The sequence below is a fragment of the Symphalangus syndactylus genome, chromosome 22 (assembly GCF_028878055.3).
Source record: "Symphalangus syndactylus isolate Jambi chromosome 22, NHGRI_mSymSyn1-v2.1_pri, whole genome shotgun sequence".
NCBI lineage: Eukaryota > Metazoa > Chordata > Mammalia > Primates > Hylobatidae > Symphalangus > Symphalangus syndactylus.
The window spans coordinates 56,514,662-56,535,517 of NC_072444.2; the positions used below are offsets into that span (position 1 = coordinate 56,514,662).

Here is a 20,856-nt window from a genome sequence, read left to right on the forward strand (position 1 = left end):
GCTGAGGCAGGAGACTCGCTTGAACCTGGGAGGCAGAGGTTGCAATAAGCTGAGATCACGCCATAGCACTCCAGCCTAGCCATCAAGAGCAAAACTCCATCTCAAAAACAAACAAACAAAAAAAAAAAACAAAACACTGCTTGTGCTGCGCTGAAGTCTTGGATGAGAGAGAATTGCAGACATCAGGCCATGCCGGAGCCCTATCTTGATGGGCACCGAGCACAATCAACCAACGAGCAGGGAAGGGAGGCAGCAGGTAAGAGCAGGGACGTGCCTGCTGAGCCGCCCCTCACCCTTGACTGTGGGCAGTGGACAGGGATCATGCAGGTCTTCACAAAAGCGTAGACAGCTTTCCAGATGGAATGGAGGCTTAGACGCCTAAATAATAGATGCCTGTTAAATAGACTAACAACATCAAGAGGGCAGAGAACGATGAAACAAAGACTAAACAGACATGGAGTCTGCAGAACTGGCTTTAGGAGAGAATTCTGTGGGGCACCAGCAGGCACCTTAGGACCTTGCCTTGGATTTATAGAGACTTGTAGAAATAGAAGTGGCATGTCCAAAGCATCATCTTCATTACTATGCATTGTGTATGCTTACATGAACTGAGGACTGTGGGTGCATGGTTATCACAACAGGGCCATGGGATATGATTGATGGAAAGACAACAACAGCCACAGATGAAGGATGCAAAAGTTATATCTGAACCGAAACTTTAAAATTTATAGAGATAGTTATTGACAGAGGCAACATAGCATGCTCCCAGATGGAAGTAAAGGCTCCCCACATCTATAGTCTTGCATGGAGGTGCAGGTACTGTATCACACACCAAGTGACCATTTCACCAAGTGCAAGGAGCTCACGGCTGCCATCCACATGGTACTAGTGTGTATTAGGAGGGAATTTATTATACTCTCCTGTCCCCTCCCCATATCTCTGATCTGGAGATTTTTGTTCAGTCTGCCTTTTCACTGCTACAAAACCACTAAAGTAAGCATTTGATTGGATAAATCCAAGACCTTGTCCAAACACATAGCATCTCTTAGGAGGTCCAAAGATCAGGCTTGTTTTAGGCCCATCTACAGAGGACATTGTTTACATGTTTACTCTAAAAACCTGAAGTTGGTATTTCCAACCCAGACTAGTCTGAAAAAGGTGACTTCTGGGGAAGGTTCTGTTTGAAGATTTCATTAGAAGTTTCATCCAATCTTCAGTTTGATCACTTTTAGGCCTGAACTGACTTCTGGTGTCCCCAGCTGAGCTAGGCTAGCTGGCAAGTGGAGGCCTAGTAACAGATCCACTTTCAATCAAAAGACCATTGCTGTGCTTGTTGATAAATACTGCATGTGTGACTCATGTTATTTATTTAACCTTTAATAATGCTTACTACACACTTGCATTTCTGGGGTCTGTGGCTAAAGTTTAGGAATCAGTCCACTTGATTATGAGTTCAGAGACCCAAATTTAGTCCTAGTACCAACGGTACAAACAGAGCAGTAAGGTAAGTAGCTTCACATCTCAAGTGACTTTCTTCATCTATAAAATAAGGCAATAGACCCTTTTGTAGTTCATGAGCATAGATGATCAGGTGGTCATGCACGTGTGTGAGATGTGCCACCCTCCAACGGGCACATTACCCTCTGACCTGAAGAAAAAAATATTAAGTGAAAAAAACCTTTAAAAAAATAAATAAAATAAGGAAAATGGACTAGGTTAACATTTATCCAAGATTTTCCTGAAGTTTCTCACTGGGCTCGCCTGAGGTGGTTATACAAAAGTAAATCTTTGTGAACTTATCCCTGACTTAGATTCAGAATCTTTGGAGAAGGGGTCTGGAATATTTCACTTGTAGCAAATTCCCCTAGGGACACTGAACCATCAGATCATTTCTGAGGTTTCATCGATCTTTGACATTACATAAGGACAAGGACAAAGTAATATTTCTATTGATCTGACATGACTATATGAATAAGGTTAATTCTAGCAGTTTGGCCCAAATGTGTTAGGTCACCTTTGCAGTGCTTTATATCAGGTGATTGAGTCATCAAGTGCAAAGATACTATGGCAATTGTTGAAGAAGCTCAGAATTTTAGGCCAAGATGACCTGGGTTCAAATCCTGCCTCATTTCTGCTCCAATTCTCTTCCTTCCTGATTCCTTAATCCTCCATTTCCTAATCTGTTAAGCGTGTGTGATAACAACACCTGTGTCTTAGGCAGTACCATCACAAACGTTTCCATAAAAGAGAGCTTAGGAGAGGCAATTGTAAGTGCAGGATAGGGTAGGAAGTGCAGGGCGAGGTATGTGATGGAGGACTGATCTCGAAACTTCATTTACCTAAGAAGGTCCATGTGAGGCGGCTTTGGCAAAGGTAGGAAGATGGGAACTGATGGAGATTTACTATCACTGCTTGTGATGATTATGAAGATTAATAAGGAAATAAGGATATTTTTCATACATTTTCTGACACAAACAATGATCAATGAGTAACAGCTCTTATTAAGTTGAACCATATGAAATTGCTATTTTCAACTCTTTTTGACTGTCTAAATGGTAGTTCCATATGGTTTCAAAATAATATAATTTAATATTGAAATCCCAGGATGACACAATGAATTTATCTTTCCCAAATTATTCATGTCCTTTTCAAGAAAAAGTGAGAGAGGTATCACTGAATATACAATGTGTTTCTTTCTTTTATAATGATTTTTTTTCTTTTAATGAAAATTCAAAAGGCTTCACCTCAAGTCACACTACAATCATTTTTCTAAGTAATGATACAACAACAAGTGAGGCAGCAGGTGGGAGTTGTGATAGAAAACACCCAGGAGGATGTCAGATGAGGGATTCTTATGCCTTGTTCTAACTATTACGATAACAGCTGTCCTTCTTGTACAGCACACCCTGTCTCTGTGACTTTAATGATGACCTGAGCTCCCAATCAGGTGTTCATGTGGCCCATAGACACCACTGGGTGCTTAAAAAGTCACACACTCTCTGCCTGCTGGTAATGGATGGCTCTGCAATTCCTTTCCTTAGAGGCCTTCTTATAAACAAGAACTAGTCATATGGGGTATAAAAATAATTAATGGTCTTAAATGAACTATTAGTATGATGTTACTAACCAGATGAGATATCAATCTAATTTAATTTGCTAATTTCATATTCACATTTTATCTAATAGCTAAAGTGAAGAATAAGTCATGTTGACTCTCATATGTTTATGCTTCATGTTTTTAAACCTCGTGGGTGTGGATGTCTCTATTGAAATTTATTTTCTGTAATTTCTCATAGAACATCTGGAGAACTTGCTAAAAGGAAAAATGGAACCGTAAGGTTTTCCAGGCCATGACTACTCACGTTGAACGTCTCACCCAGCAAACATAACATTTGTTACTACCTGAGTCCAAATACTCAAGATGTCACATAAAAATATGAGAACTCAGACTGGGAAAATAAGCCTGAATATTTTATTAGAAACCCAGAATTGCAAAGAACCCAGGTCTGACTAAACACATCCGTGATTACTATTGGTCTATACTGATTCATTAATTCAATCATTTTATCTCTCAGGTGGCAGGAGAAAGCATAGAGGAAAAGCATTCTTTCAAAAATAGATTAGCGAGGATTTTCTTTTGTACTTCATATTTGTTTTGTTGGTGGTGGTGTTTAATTGAAAGAAGATGAAAGGAAGAGAGAAATTTTTACCTAAAATTTTCCCCACCTCCGTCTCTGACTTGATCTCTGTTGCAATCTTTGGCAACCCCGAGGAGATTCTATTTCTGCGTCTCTCTGGGTCTGATGTAAGTGAGAAAAGAATGCTGAACTGAGAACTAATAATAATGGACTTGGGACAGTAGTGACCCAAGCTCTTAAACTGTCTTTGGTTTGATCTAGTGTGACATATTTAAGCATCATGATAGGGTAAAAAAAATACTATAGGAAAGAGAACAAGAGAGAAACAAACAAAGGAACTCTCAGTTCCAGTCCTGGTTCAGCTTCTGACATAAGACCAAGAAACTGAGAAAAAGAAAACCCTTAAAAGAAAGCCAGGGAAGCACAGTAGTCAGGCTGAGACCGGGCAGCAACTCCAAAGGCAATGATATGGAAGTCTTGGCACATTCAGGGACCTGACAAGAGGATGTGTTGGGATGGTCTCATGGGGTTCATGGAGTTTGGGATTTTCATGGCAAGAACAGCAAGATTCAGGAGGCTAAAGCAGAGGTCAGTAAACTGTAAGAACCAAAAATCTAATCTGGCCCCACCCCTTTGTTTGCATGTTATCTATGCTGCTTTCATGCAACAACAGCAGAATAGAATCTAGTAGTTGCAACAGAGACCATGTAGCCCACAAAGCTGAAAATGCTTATTATCTGACCCTTTACAGAAGTTTGTTGATGCCTGGGGTAGAATAATTCAGAAGGAAGGTCAGAATATTACAACAAAAGTAGGAAATTGGGAAGGAACATGCTACATTAAAGGACAAAAAGGAGAGCAATCTGCCCTAAACAGAAACCCCTAGAAGTAAGGAGTAGGGAGTCGGGGGTGTCGCCTTGCAAAGTTCACACTATGGCGTCTTGATGATGAGATCAAAGAATTTTCACTTAATTCTCTAGCTAAAAAAAAAAAGCCACTTCAGAGTTTTTCACTAGTAATGACAGTGATGTTTTAATTTAGTTACTGTATATGAGATGGGCAAAACAGGCAATCTTCAGGAAACTGACCCTCGTGTGTGTAATGGAGAAAACTGGAAATGAACCAACTCAGGTACAGACCTAGGATTCCCTACACCTCAGGCCAGTTCAAAGATTGTTGTGTCTTTGTGAAAGTGAAACATTTATCAGTATATGTTTTTAAGGTGAGTCATTTAGGTTTTCCTAGTCCAGACATTTTTCTTTTCCTACCTTACTTTTTCTACTTTTTTCCCTTAACATCTTGCATATGCCTTGGCTAGTTGTGATCAGTTCTTAAAGCTGGAGAAGGAGACATCTGTTGCTGAGTGTTGGTCACTGCTCAGTAACCTGCCTGTAAGTTAATAATGGCAGGCTATTGCTGAATAATAACTGTTACTTTCCTCCTAATGTCCCTGAAGCATTATTAAATGTGGCACTTACAGCCCCTTATATGCAATTTACCTCTGTAAAAGGTCATCTGCAAATACAGTACTTAAAAATATGCCACAAGGAACTGTGCAATTACATGCTGAGCCATTCATTAGCAGCACATGCCTACACAGAATACACCCCATTTTTAATTTAGCCATTCTTAAAACTGGCAATGGAGTCTTCTTTGATGCATCTTCACAGCAGAAAACATCCTGTCTCCCTCACTTTTCCGAGGGTAAGCCAAGCCATACCTTGGCTCCGGAAAGCTAAGAAATCAAAGGCTGAAGCAGGTGATGCTTACCCTCAATGAGTCCCGTTGCTCTTTCTCTTCCCTGAAAGATAACTAAGGGTCGGCCGGGCGCGGTGGCTCACACCTGTAATCCCAGCACTTTGGAAGGCCGAGGCAGGTGGATCACGAGGTCAGGAGATCGAGACCATCCTGGCTAACACGGTGAAACCCCGTCTCTACTAAAAACACAGAAAAAGTTAGTCGGGCATGGTGGCAGGCGCCTGTAGTCCCAGCTCCTCAGGAGGCTGAGGCAGGAGAATGGCGTGAATCCGGGAGGCGGAGCTTGCAGTGAGCCGAGATGGCGCCACTGCACTCCAGCCTGGGCAACAGAGTGAGGCTCCATCTCAAAAAAAAAAAAAAAAAAAAGAAAGATAACAAGGGTCTTCATGCTTCCCCCGGACTCCTCAGGTGCACCTACCCTAAACATATTTTAGTGTTCTCCTTCTAGCAGTATCTTATTCTCTGGACTTTCCTCAATTCCTGCTCTCCCCCCAAAAACCAACATGTCAAGGAGGTTCCAGGTTAAGATGGTGGATTAAAAATACAAATCTAATTTTACATCCTTTATATTAGTCAGCTCAGGCTGCTATAACAAAATTCCATAGACTGGGTGGCCATTCATTCATCACAGTCCTGGGCAGACTGTGAGAATGGGAAGTCCAAGATCAAGGTGCTAGAAATTTAGTTACTAGTGAGGACCTGCTCCTGGCTTACAGATAGCAGTCTTTACACTGTATACTCACATGAAAACAGTGAGGTCTGGTTTTTCTTCCTCTTTTTATAAGGACATTATAATTGTATCTAGTTACCTCCCAACGTACCCACCTCCAAATACCGTCGCATTGGAGGTTAGAACTTCAACATACGAATTTAGGCAAGATAAACATTCAGTCGTAACACCTTCTTAAAACATCTCTAAATTTAAAACAAAGGGATAAAAAGATATGTAACCACAAAGAGAATGAGAATAGAAAAATTAGCAAAAGCAAAAATATTTTGGAAACTGGAAAGAAAATTAATGAAAGAAAACGAAGTTCTGAGTCTACAGTGAAGAAAATAAAGAATCAGCCTAATTTATACCAGATAATGCTCAAAAGTCACAGGAACTGACAGCATCAGGTACTTATGAAGTTAGCAGTAAAGGGGGGCACTTAAAATGAGGAAGAATCAAGTCAAAAAGTAATCATGTCTCTAAATATCATCTCCAACTCCATGTCATTCAATTATGGCCCCTCACAAACCAAGTAGAAATCTGGAGATCATTTTTTCTATAAAGAGGATAAAAAAGAGTGTGATGGTTAATTCTGAAGCAAATGAAGCAAGAACAAGATGTTCTAAAAGAGAAAATTCAGAACACAAAGTAGAGCAACTCCTAGAAATTAAAACTATAGTGGCAGAAATCAAAACCTTATAGAGAGAGAAAATATAAACGAAGAAATTTCCAGAAAATAGAGTACGAACATAAAACTAAGAAACAAGAGATTAGAAAATGGAAGATTCAATCCAGAAAAACAAATTTAAGTTATAACCATTCCTGAAAGAGAAAATAAAGAAAATGGACAAGAAGGAATCATGAATAAACTAGTTCAAAAAAATTCCCACAATTAAAAGACAGTTTTCATATTGAAAAGTCTCACAAGGTCCACTGCAGTGGCTCATGCCTATAATCCCAGCACTTTGGGAGGCTGAGGTGGGTGGATCACTTGAGGCCAGGAGTTCGAGACCAGCCTGACCAACATGGCAAAACCCTGTCTCTACTGAAAATAGAAAAAATTAGCTGAGTGTGGTGGTGCCCACCTGTAATCTTAGCTACACCAGAGGCTGAGGCATGAGAATCGCTTAAACCCAGAAGGTGGAAGTTGCAGTGAGCTGAGATCAAGCCACTGCACTCCAGCCTTGGCAACAGAGTGAGACTCTGTCTCAAGAAAAAAAGAAAATAAAAGTCTCACAAAAACCCAGCAAAATGAGTAATAAACCAAGGCGTAACACTGTGACAATTTAGCTTATTGGAGACATTAGAAGATTTTAAACACTTCAAGATAAAACGAAACAAATACAAGTGTCTTCTGAGTTCTCAAAAGTGACACTGGAAGCTGTATTAATGCTTTCAAAAGTCTGAAGAAAAACAACCACCAGGGTAGAGTTTAATACCCAGCTAAACTATCAATCAAGAATAAAAATAAACTGAAACTATGTTGTAACTATGAAGATCTCAAGTTGTTTATCTCCTATACACACCTTTCTCTGAAAATTACTAGAAGTTTTCATGAAAATGAGGAAGGAAAGTAAGAAGCAAAGAAAATTCCCAAAATGGTGGCAACAAAGATCCCAGAATAACTTATGTGTACCAAGTGCAGCAAGCAACCAAACCAGATTGAAGCAAGTTAAAAAATGTGTGGCCAGGGCCTCATCTTGACAGCCAGCTTTTCCTCCAGAGTAAAGTGTTAAGCATACTGAAATTAAAGAAACAATCACTTTATTGGTGACATGCATCATCATGACAGTGAATGGCTAATACTAAATGACAAGATAAAGAATTATGTTCCTATCAGAAACATTCTCATCAAAGCCTAGTGTCTCTGCTTTATTTAGCATCCTGGCAAGAGCTACATAGCTTTGCTATAAACTACAATGCAGAAGAAAACACAAATCCACCTAGATGAAATACATTCTCCAGTGTACACAGTTGCTTATATATGCATGGAATATTTCTGAGGGATTTCTTACAAGCTGGTAGCAATATTTACTGGTGGCTAGGTGAGAAGAGGTTGACTGAAGACTTAATTTTCACAATTTAACCTTTTGATCCTTTTAAAAATATATAATATGTTCTTCTATTGCCTACTACAGAATAAAATAAATTTCCTAAAAATTATAAATACACATACTTTGGCTCTAGTTATTTGCTTCTAGGGATTTATCTGACAAATATTCCTAAACATGTACATGATGACATGGATGGGAGATTATTTATTGAAATATTGCTTGTAATACAAAGGCTGGCAACAATAAAAATAATTATCAACAGAGCAAGAATGAAATAAAATGGAAGCACTACATGAAAGAAATAAGAGCAGGCATATAAGTAACCTCAATAAATGTCAATGAATTAAACACCAATTTCCAACAAATATGACAAGATGCTCAATGACATTAATTGGGGAGATATAGAATAAAATATCAATGAGGTAGAGTTTCATAACTATCAGATTGACAGCCTTATAATGTATTCATTATGGTATGAGGAAACAAACTCTAATTTTACCTGAAGTTGCCAATCTTTTGTTGTCAGAATTTATATATGCCCACATTTCCAGCCAAGGCATTTAATACTATTCAACATGAGATGTTAAAAATACCCAATCTTCTTCCCATGAATCCCTCAGACACCTCTGACCTTCACCATTCCAAGCAGTCTCTCTGGAAATGCCAGGCGCTGTCCTCGCTCTCTGTGTCCCGTGGGTCCCCTGCATCTTGTCCTGAAACACCGTGCCGCGTGCACAGCCCACAGCCCTGATTCCTGCTGGTTCATCTACTCTTTTCTTCATTCTTTTGGCATTGGAACTTTTTCTTTCTCCTCATCTTTAATTGGTGAAATCTACTGCATATTGTGCACTACAGTTTTGGTTTGTTTCTGTCCACCTTCAACGGCTGCTCTGATATGACTTTTTTTTTTTTGAGACGGAATCTCGCTCTGTTGCCAGGCTGGAGTGCAGTGGCGCTATCTCGGCTCACTGCAACCTCCGCCTCCCGGGTTCAAGTGATTCTCCTGCCTCAGCCTCCTGAGTATATGGGATTACAGGTGCATGCCACCACGCCTGGCTATTTTTTTTTTTTGTATTTTTAGTACAGACAGGGTTTCACCACGTTGGTAAAACTACTGACTTCGTGATCCAAACTCCTGACTGTTATCTGCCCCCCTCGGCCTCCCAAAATGCTGAGATTATGGACGTGAGCCACCGTGCCCGGCCTGCTATGACTTTTCTGATTCTGCACTTGGAGCTTATAGATGACAGCAGGTTGACAATGAGGTTTGTGGGAGATGAAGTGAGAAGGAGAGAGGACGCAGAGATCTAACATTTATTGAGCTGTAACCACATATCTGTCATCATATAAAATTTATTTTATTTCATCCTTCAAATAACTTTGAGAGGAAGATAATATTATATTTCCCCTTTTACAGATGAGGAAACAGGTTCTTGCTTATGTTTTTTTTTTTTTTTTTTTTTTTCTTAATTGTGTGATTTACTGGGCAGGAGGACAGAGGATTCAGAGCAAGGGCGACACTTCTCAGTCAGCATTTTAAGAGATTACACTTGAAGAAAAAGGAAAACACTTTTGTAGTTAAACACAATTTACGCAGCCTATCCCCCTCCACTGTCACGTCACTGATCTTTCTCCTATATTTCTCCCTATCCTGGATCTACCAACTGTGCTGGCCATCTTGGTTTCCTCGCATGCTCCAGAAATGTCCCTTCCTCAGGGCCTTTGCACTTGCTGCTTCCCTCACCTGAATGTCTTTTCCCCCAGGGGATCCTTTGCTCACCTCCTTCAGGTCTTTGCTCAAACATCACCTTAGAGTAACCACTAACCACTCAACTTAAAATGGCAACTCCTGCTGGGTGTGATGGCACTTATCCATAGTCCCAGCTATTTGGGAGGCTGAAGTGGGAGGGTTGCTTGAGCCCAGGAGTTTGAGGTTGCAGTCAGCCATGATTGCATCACTGCACTCCAACCTCGTGACAGAGTGAAACTCTGTCTCAAAAATTTTCTTAAAGGGTGATTCCCCATCAGAGCCTTCCTATCCTTCTCTGTGTTTCTCCATTGTACTAATCATGATTTGATACATCAGATTTTTATGTATTTACTGTGCACTGTCTTTCCCACTAGAATGTAAATTCCACAGGGCAGAGACTTATCTGACTGTTCCCTCTCTGTACCTAGACCATTTCCTGACATAGATGTTTCATTAATGTTTATTGAATAAAATAATGTGAATTAATAAATTTTAGGAAATTTTGAGTTCCTCAAAGTCAGCCAGATTTTTTTATCTACAAGAGGAAGAGCCTTTAGTATTCCTGTAAGTATTTTCAATCACCAAGAATAGAAGCCAGCATGCACAATTTCCCAAACTCATGTGAACATACAACCTTCTTTCCATGGAACAGGTTACAAATGCTTGTGCTCATGCTTTGGGAAATGCTTCTTTAAGCTTTCAAGCACTTATGCATAAATGGAAACAGAATTGTAAGAGCAGATTTTGATGAAAAGGAAAAAGGGGAGGACAATGGAATTCAACGTGTCTAAGGTGAAGTGAGACAGTCATTTCACTCAAGCATTCATTTATTTGTTCAGCAAGTATTTCTTGAGTGCATCTGATGGGCCGCACACCTTCCAGACATAGAGACTAGGTAGAGATCGACAGCAGCTGAGGTCTCGGCTTCACAGCCCTGACTTTGCTGACTGCTTTTAATCCTATGAAATTCAGAGGAAGATTATTCCAAGTCTGTGCCCCTCTCCTTTGAAGACTTTTCTGATTAGAAAGATACAGAAATGTAATTAACCCCTGGATGAGGGTGTCGCATGCAAATTTGTGAGGCAACGGGAGGTATGTATTTCTCACCTGCTCTGATTTAATCCCTTCAGGATCCGCACCATAATCAATATCCTGCCACCCGGAAGGCATGACAAGCGCCATCGACAGCCTTGCACTCTTTTATCATGTCTTCTTTTGGAGCAAGGGAGAGGATCATAGTGAAAAAGGGAGGAGGCTGGCTGGAAGATGAATTGGCAGGAGGTTGCTTTATCATCTCCAGGAGCCAATAAAAATAAATAATTAATTTCATTTTGGAAAAAAAAAACCTCTCTTCCTGATAAACAGAACAGGGCAACAACATATTGTTCAGTGAGTTATGGTGGCTAAAATCTCACTCTGAAAATTATTTGTCATGGCAATGGGCGAGTGTCACCCCTGAAGCCAGCAGCCTGAAGCAGATAGTTTCAATTATCTAATTTTCACAATGAATGAACTCTGCTTATAGGAAATCCATAGGTGGTTGGCAGTGGGAAATGGTGGCTGTGACAAGTTCAGAGCTGGGAGATCTACATCCTCTCTCAAAATACAGAACAGGATTGTAATTTTCTGCAAATATTCACAGAAGTAAAAGGAAGGAGAGCAAGAGAAAGAGGGAAACTCATAAAACTTCACTTTTTGTCTTAACTCCTGGCTCTGCATTTTCTTCCCAAATTCTCCACTCTCTGGTTCAGAGAAAGCTACAGGTAGGCCTGTGCTCTCACTGTCTGTGTCTCTCTCTTCTGTGTCTCTCATGGTCCTTTGACAGTTATACACATGTGGCCAGAAAATGTCTGCCTTGGCCTCAATGGAAACTGCTATTTTACAAAGTAAATTTCCCATTAAATGTTTGGTAAAATTGTGTATAAAGCTCTATACCAAATGAAAAATTCGGTTACCCTTCATTTAGGTAACCTTTCTTCTTTGTATTTTCTTCTGACATAGTCGGTTGTCTAAAGCATATTTAGGGGACCAAAGGTGTCATTAATTTTCTGCCTTACCCACATAGATGTTCTTGGTTTAAATGAAGCAAGGAAAGAGGCAGGACTTGTGGATGGTACACACTCATCTTCCAGCCCACCCCTCAGGGGCCTTCGACTCACTGACATAGTCCTTTGCTCCTTCCCACTCTCTTAGCCCAAATAGGGCTGATACAGCTCTGGTTTTGTCTCCCTTTCTCCTGTTCCAGTTTCTGTACCTTAGTCTCACCAATCCCTACATATCCTGTTTGTGATTTTTTGAGGGAGGCGATTTCAACCAGAATGACTACCAAGAAATGACTTCCCCAAAGTAATGGGCTTTTATGGTGAAATGTTAGATGCAAAGAGAGTTTGAAAATGTGTTACCATTGAGTGGGGTTTCTTTGTAACCAGTGAGGGTGAGGCACAAAGCTTACAATCACACCGTATGCAATCAACCTTTCCAACCAAGCCTGCTTTTTAGTATGACCGTCAGCCCCGAAGGAAATCACCACCCAGACTACATCTTATGCTTTCCTGAGATTCTCAATGCATTCAGAGCTTGACTCCAGTGAAAAAAAAAAAAAAACTCATTCTCTGCACTAATTTTTTCCTAATAATTCGCTGCACTGATTTTTTTCAGGTGGATTTAAAAAGAAGAATTTGATTTTAGTGTAATCTCATTTTGGGTAGGGCTAACATTAAGTTGGTTTGTTTTCAAAATAATACTTATTGAATCCCAAAAATGAACGGAGACTTAGGCGTTCAGTTATGCATCACTTCAATACCCTTGTTTGGAAAGTTTAGTTTACAAAGCAAAACTCAAAACTGATTTACTTTTTAATAAACTGGAAGAACACCCAAGGAAACGATTGCCCAAAGTCTGCTGGCTGGTGTACGCCGTATGCATCTTCAGAAAATCTAGAGCCATATTTTCTTCCAAAGACTCTGTGACAGGTAAGAGAAGCCATAATCGTCAGTGTATCAAGTTTTGGCCTCGTGAGAGTTTCTGATCAGTCTCTTCTCTTCAATATTTGTTCAAAGAGCTTATGTCTTCAGTTCAATAGTTTAAACTCTAATGATCAAATCAGTAAATGTTTATTTTGTAAATTGGTAAGAGGGAAGGCATAGACAGACTCAACCTTTCACTGATATTTTGTTTACAGTGATAAAAAAAAATGCCATCAGGAGAGTCAGAGAGTCTTTTGACTTTTTTTTTTTTTTTTTTTTTTTGAGACAGAGTCTTGCTCTGCAGCCCAGGCCAAAGTGCAATGGCTCAATCTCGGCTCACTGCAACCTGTGCCTCCCAGGTTCAAATGATTCTCCCACCTCAGCCTCTCAAGTAGCTGGGACTACAGGCATATGCCACCATGCCTGGCTAATTTTTGTATTTTTAGTAGAGATGGGGTTTCAACCATGTTGGCCAGGTTAGTCTCAAACTCCTGACCTCAAGTGATTTGCCTGCCTCAGCCTCCCAAAGTGCTGGGATTACAGGCATGAGCCACCGCACCCAGCCCCGAAAATCTTTTTTTCTATGAGGCACTTAGCATTTATTAATGAGAAGTTGAGGATTGTTTTCTTTTTTTGTTGTTGTTTTAAAGGAGAAGATATTGAAGTAGAATTCTTAGATGTTCTGCATCATTGTCCCTTTCCTTATGATGCATTGAGATTTTGATGAATTCTTTGCCACAAAATCAGTATATTTGATGGGTATGGGTATTAAACATGCTACAGTATTTGTGAGACACTTCGGGAATAATGCAGCTGCACTCCTCTAGAGAGTCAGCATCAAGTAAGAAGTCTGGAGAGTCAAAGGTAAGACGTTTTAAATTTTCACAAATCCCACTTCTGGGTATTTCTACAGAATAATTGCAACAGGAATCTCGAGAAGATATTGACACTCCCATATTCATTGTAACACAATTTACAATAAGCAAGATGTGAAAACATTGACGAATGAATGGATGAAGAAAATGTTGTATATACATACAATGGAACACTGTGCAGCCTCAGAAAAGGAAGGAAATTCTGCTATGTGCAACAATATGGATGAACGTTGAGGATATTACACTAAGTAAAATAAGCCAATTACAAGAATACCAATCGTGCCTGATTTCACTTACATGAAGTGTCTCAAATGGTCAAATTCATAGAATCTAAGAGTAGAATATTGGTGACAAAGGCCTAGGAAGAGAAGAAAATGGAGAGTCACTAATCAATGGATAAAAAGTCTCCAACAACATGAATGAGCCCTAGCCATCTGCTGTACAACACTGTACCTATAGTCAACTCAACTTACATATTTGTTGAGGATAGATCTCATGGTGTGTTATCAAAATAAAACAAAACATGGTATAAGAAAATATATGAGAAGTCTTCACAAAATTTGGAATGATATCTCTATAAAAAAAATGGGATTACTCTTGATTTCACATGACAGTATCAGTAAGGGAAATGTTAGATGAAGGCACAGTTGATGTATCCATCAGACTTCTATTTATACTTTTATTCCCAAGGTATGTTATTTTACATTCTTAAGTTCAATGGCTTTAGGAAATTCCAGAGGCCTGACTTCTTGTAAATTCCAACAACCATTATATTTTCAATGCTGATTAATTTATAAATATTTCCACTTAGCCTTCAAAGTTATATAAGCCAAGACAAGAAGTTGAATTAGGCTTGGACTGACTCTCTTGGAGCTGTATATAAACAGTGACAGCTATTCTAGAGAGACCTATCAGGATACTACAGATTTTTAAAACTGAGGATTTTGAAAGCTTTCATTAAAACAGGCTTTGAGCACAGGCTCAGACTACCAGGCAGGGCAATCAGAGATCAAATTTAGAACAATGGGTCTGAGTTCAGGTTGCAAGGGCCAAACCTAGGTTAAGACATGAAATAGATGCTCAGCTGTGGGGCAGCAGCCAGCAAGCCCACCAAGCAGTATGAACACCCAGCAAGACTGTGTCCGTTTATGTGAGGGCTGAAACTGGGTATCCCATACAGTGGCTCTAAAAACAAAGGTAAGTAAAATTGACAGATGGCACAAGATGCCGTTTTTTTTATTCATTCAATAAATATTTATAACACCTCTTAAGTGTCAGGCACTCTGTTAGGTGCTAAGGATATAGTGGTATATAAAACAGCCTTGATTCTTGCTTAACTGAGTTTATAAACCAGTAGGAAGGCAGGCTTTAAAAAAACCTCAAGTAAAATATACACTAGCAAACAGTCCTCATCTTAAGTCCTAAGTATGAATGTATATTTTTTATTTTAATCAGGGAGACTTTCTGGGGATGCAACTTTAAACTGAGACCTGAAGAGAAAGTATAGGTGAGACAGAGACAGAGGAAGACAGTGAAGGCAGAGGTGTGAGATAGCATGTGCAGAGGCTGCAGCAGTGGGGGAAGAGCTTGCTGAGTCCCAGGGTTTTCTGGAAGTCCAGCATAGCTAGATAACAGTAAGTAATGGAGCAAGAGAGCCACAGACATGAGACCAGGGACACTGCCGGGCCCCTTAGGAGCCATGGTAGGATTTTGGATTTGATGCCAAGTGCAGTGGAAAGTCATTGGAAGGTTTCAACCACGGAATCAATTGCTTAAGTTAGCATTTGTTTCAAAAGCTCACCGTGGCTTTCTAAATTGGAGCAGAAAGGGGAAGCATAAAGAGCAGTTAGATTTCTGCAGGGTCATTTGAGAGTTAAGAGTGGTGGTTTGGCAGGTCCAGTGGGGATGAGAGAAATTAGTGGAAGTTTTGTTTTGTTTTCCAACTGCCCTCTGCTATGCCAGAGAGGTGAAGCCCACCAACCCTGTTTCTAGTACCACCTTGGGTAACTAGCCCAATTTCTGCCCCCTAGTTCCATCTAATTGGCCCATCAATGTCAGAAAAGAGGACTCAAGACCACGCTAGCAGTTACTTAGATTAGTAATCCTCAGAGAAGCTTTTATAACCAGGATTCACTTGAAAAACTGTACCTTTATTTCTTTTTAAGCTAAAAGGCTGTTTACGGTGAGCAAAGCAAAATCATTGCACGCTGCTAATTCTTTTTGCATTTGTTTGGCAGGAGACTTCTGAAATACTAGAGCCAAACACACTGGAACTGACCTAACCACAGGAAAAGCAATGCTGCTGAATTGAAAGCCTGCAAGAAATTCGTCATTTATTATTAATGTCACCATGAGCACTGAAGGCTTTGATATGGATGCTGGAGATACCTGCCTGCTTTCAGGCAGGCACGACAATCTCACACCCTCTCTCCTCTTGCCTAAGAGCATTTAATTCATGGGGAAGAAAGCATTTTCTGCAGCTTGCCCTCCAGACCATCACAATAACAGAAGTTTTGAATGCAGAAACCAAATTATTTCAAACGGGGTATAAAATTTGCTCTCAGAGCAATCTGGAAAATCACAAGATTTAATAGAAACAGGGCCTGAAAAAAGAAATAAGTTTATGAGCAGGATTGCAGGGCACACCCCACGTCACTTACATGTGAAAACCACGTTTGTTGTCTAACCCCAAAGTGCTTAATTCTTTACCTTACTTCCAAGTGCCCCAAAAGGCAGAAAATTTTTAGGACCTTGATGGTTGTTTCCAGTTCTTAGTTGCCATATGCAGGATTATGTACAACGAGATCACATCAAGTAGCTCAGCTAATGCTGGGAACCTCTTGATGACTCTGGCAAATCAAGGATGGAGTGGGACATGGAATGGCCAGAGCCATCACTCAGGACTTCGTACAAAGACTACAGACTATAGAGTGCACACTGGGAAACAGAGACACATCACTGTCCTTATCTTGCCAGCAATTCATTCAAACTACTTTGCTTCATAAGCTCCCATGCTCAGTCTGCTAGGTCTTCCCACTGCCACAGAGAATATTTATTCCTATAAAACGGAGTTAAAAGGGGCTCTCTTCATTCACTCCTTGCATTGGCTGTATAACATTTACTCATTCATGATTGACTTAACAAATATTTGAATGCCGGACACCAGGCTCCTTAGACAAGTTACTTAACCTCTCTGAGGTCCAGAGGTCTTATATGTAGATTGGGGATTATAACCCCATTACCAGGTGATTGTGACAACTAAAGAGGTAATATTTTTAAAGCACCAAGCACAGTGTCTGGCAATCAGTAGCTGCTCCATTTTTTCCCCTTCTCTTGCCTTGTACCTGCACCTGTCACTCCTTCAGCATGTTTTTTTTCTTGTTCCTGAACTTATGCCCTCCTTAGAAAAACAGGCAGCTGCACAAGGCTTGGAGCTGCCAGGAGAGAGTCTGTATCGAATATTCAAGAGCCATCGCTGTGCTCAGGGGAGAATAAATAGAAAACCCAAGCAATTCTCTGTAGTCTCAGATAAACATGGGACTCGACTGGCCTGGTAACACATCTCCATGATGGTGAGATGCCATTATGTCCCCTTTTCTGTGCTGACGCTGTTGTGATTTCTAATTGATGGCTTTTGGGAGGTCAGGGAAGTCTTGTTCCTTCTTTCCTGTGGGCACAAAAATTGGACATGTTCTGTGCTCTTAAAGGGAAGAGCTTTCTTGGCTGACTTCTGGATTGCCTACAAAGGCACAGTACTCTGAGGGGCAGAGGCTCTTGTTATTTGCAAAAGTACCTCAAAATATCAAGCAAGGCAGACCACACAGCAACTGAGAGAATAAAATATTCATCAGAGGACATTACTGGGAAGGAAACAGCACAGTTAATTTCTCAAAAACTCCGTCATAATAGAGGCACAAAATTAATCATGCAATAGTGTTATGACTCCTGAGCCTCAAAGCCAACATAAAATAATAGAGGAGAAAAAGAGAAAATAAAACAAACACGTGCCCTGCATATAGAGCATAGATGACTGGAAGCTGATTTTAAACTATCTGCAAATTCCAGCAATGCAAAATCATGACTAGAGTTCTCTCATTTACTTAGGAAGACAAATCTTAACACATTTCACTAATGTTAATGCCAGTAGTCATATCTTGTTTGAACATACTTGACGGAAGTTTTACTGAAATAGAAAGAAAGAGCAAAAGGCTGGCAAAGTGAAAATGAGTTAGTTGTGCTAGCCCTGGGTACAAATTTTGCAGACTTCATAACCCACATGTTTTCCAAATACAGTGCTTGGTAAGTCTAATTTTTCATTCCTCATGGCAGGGATCATTAAGAAAAACTTTACCGAATAAGGTCCTGCACTACAGAATGTAGGGCCTAAAATGGAGTGGCTAAAACTAAGGGAGTAGCTGCCATTTCTTGAGCATCTACTCTCTGCTGGGCCGCATACAGGGTACTTGGTGTATGTTACCTCCTGAGCCTCCTGTGTGAAAGACTTTGAGGAGCAGCAAAGTGAGCAGGCAGGAGAAATTGCCAAAGAGTCAGAAACCTCAGGTTGAAGTCCTACCTTTGAAAAATCACTATGTGATATTGAACAAGTCACGCAATCTTTCTGTGCCTCAGCCACCCCAGCTATGAAATGGGGGAAATGATCCTTCTTGTGCCTGCCTCAAATGGTTTGTGAGAGAACAAAATAAAATCAATAAAGCATACAAAACAAATGTAATGCAAATCCCAAGGGTTTTTTTTTCTTTTGTTTTATTTTGCTTTTGGAATCCTTTGAACTTAAAATTCAGATCAAAAGAATAAATGAATTCTCTAAACCTGTGGAAAGATGGCCTCAGCCTCCTGCCACAGTATTTGCAGGGTCTAGGGGATGAAATTTCTCCTGCTTTTATGATTGATCTGACCTTGCAGAGCTCCTCATTATGCATACCTTGCTCTAATTATGATGCTCGTGAAATGAAGGGGAGGTTAAGAAAGTGGTTTTGTTTTGTTTGGGTTTGGTTTTTTGCAGGAAGCTTGGAGTCTCTCCAGGTATTTAAAGAGATTGGATTTGTGAGCTAAAACTCATCTATTTTTCCAACTCCAGCAACACCCACGTACTCTCGCATCTTTATATTTCAAAATGTGATAGTAGCCAAATCATTTGCTTCTGCATTTTCCCTCTTCAGTGAAACCCAGGTCCGCTTGCCCCCCTCATTTCAAGTGCTCCATAGGGGCACAGCTGTGTGAACTCCTACAGGTATTCGGCAACCAGAGGTATGAGATAGAGGCCTTGAATCATCTGCTTAGATAAGGATTATGTGACACAAATGATATTATCCCACCCTTTTGTGGATCTGAACATTTTAGATTCCAAATAAACCTTCCCAGTCACTCAGTCTGACACCCTGGATTATGTGGATGAGAAAAATTTGGTCCAAGGAGATTCAAAAGCTCATCTGACATCTGGACCTGGAAAGTGTGTCACTTGCCTCTTTTTTCTCCCCCCCTAAGTCAGGAGTCTTCCAACTGGGTGACAAGGAGCAGGACAAGGGCTTGCTTCCTATAGCTGCTGAGAGAAGTAGTAGGAAGATTCTGAAAGCCAAGTTACAAATCCAGAAACAGAAACGCCCAGGGGGCATGAGGATGCTTTCCGTGTTCCCCTAACAGACTCTATAAGAAAGAGACAATGAAATATAGATGATCTCGTGACAAATTTGTGTATTTTTGCTCATATAATCGAAGATATAAGACGTAAGGCATGTGATGTAGAACTCAAAGAATCAGAAAGCATTAGGGAAATAAGGCATTGTGTGTCAGTAGTCAAGAAATGTGATGTTTAAATACATAACCAAAACAGTGATCTAAGTATTATTCCTTATTTGATTCCTATTACATAATGGTTGAAAATTAAAGACTGTGATAAGAGAATCACTTAACAAAATGTAAAAATTTTGCACAAAAAATACATTTTCAGTAACATGTAATTTATTTTGATTTCTTATTTTTAATGAATGATTTTTATCTCAAAGTAACCCATTTACATGGTTAGAAAATATCAAATAATAAAGAAAAGCTTAAGTTGAAAAGCAAATCTCACATTACCTCTTCCTCTTCCCCACTTCCTCACACATGAGGCAACTACTTTTATCTTTTTTGGTTGTTTTTATTAATAATTATTATGTCACCAACTAATAGTCTTAATATTTCTTGGTTTATCACTTAATTAATCACTTTTGAAATTGGTGGTATTTTGTGTTTTTATTGTTATCAGGTAAACAATTAGATATTTGATTAAAGAAAATTGAATGGGTTTCCTGTCTACAGGGCTTTGACGTCTTTGAAGGCCATGGAAATTCACTGAAGAAATAAAAGTTAGCTGATAAGCACTGATATATCTAGGTGGTAGGTAATGGGTCATGTTATTTATTCGTTTATTCTTGTATTTACTTATTTAGCTCTATGATTTAATGTTTTTTTCCAAGTTTCTTATATAGAGTATGTTACTGCTAAAATTAGGAAAACCTATATATCTTCTCTTTTCTGTTGTTCATTAAGAAAGAGATCTCGCTATGTTTCCGGACTCGAACTCCTGGGCTCAAATGATCCTCCTGCCTCAGCCTGCTAAGCATCTGGGACTACGGGCACGTGCTACCCCACTTGACTTAGAAAAACATATCTTAAAATTTAGAAAGACATATGGTTAGAAATGGTGAAATAAAGACACATATACCACCAAGTGAAAACACCACAATGAGAGAAAAAGAGTTCCATCTTCATTAAAGTTAGAAAATATCCACAATGCATATGTTAAATGTATATCATTTATGGAAGACACAAGGATAAAACATGATAACATGAACCTTTATGTTCTCGCATGACAGAAAACCTTTAACATTATGTAGCAAGGACTTGAAGAGTCTAAAGTACAATTCCCTTATTTAGGAGAGCAAGGTCAAGGGTTTGAGGAGCTAGTGAGCCAGCAGTGAATTCTCACCTCTGTAAGGTTTAGGGAAGAGGAACAAATGACGAAACCTGCAGGCATCTATCTGCTCAAGGGCCAGATTCTAGAGTGGCCTGGGTAGCTTTTCTGCCTTGCAGCTGCCTCTTAT

General features: G+C 39.8%; 1 pseudogene; it reads left to right on the forward strand.

Moving 5' to 3' along the window:
- The first annotated feature begins 1,558 nt into the window (after positions 1 to 1,558).
- Positions 1,559 to 1,649, forward strand: LOC129472796 (uncharacterized; annotated as a pseudogene).
- The last annotated feature ends 19,207 nt before the right edge of the window (positions 1,650 to 20,856 follow it).